Raw genomic sequence first — 212 nt, 5'->3', positions numbered from 1 at the left:
TATCATTCTTCATTCTAAATGGAGAAAAACTGGAAGCATTCCCATTGAAATCAGGAACCAGACAAGGCTGTCCACTATCTCCACTCATTTTTAACATAGTGCTTGAAATAAGACAAGAGCAGGAAATTAAAGGAGTAATAATTGGAAAAGAAGAGATCAAATTATCCCTTTTTGCAGATGACATGATATTATATATAAGAAATGCCAAAATT

This window comes from Nannospalax galili, unplaced genomic scaffold (assembly GCF_000622305.1).
Source record: "Nannospalax galili isolate Female #2095 unplaced genomic scaffold, S.galili_v1.0 scaffold325, whole genome shotgun sequence".
NCBI lineage: Eukaryota > Metazoa > Chordata > Mammalia > Rodentia > Spalacidae > Nannospalax > Nannospalax galili.
The sequence above is the reverse complement of the archived record's forward strand: the minus strand, read 5'-3'. Positions refer to the sequence as shown.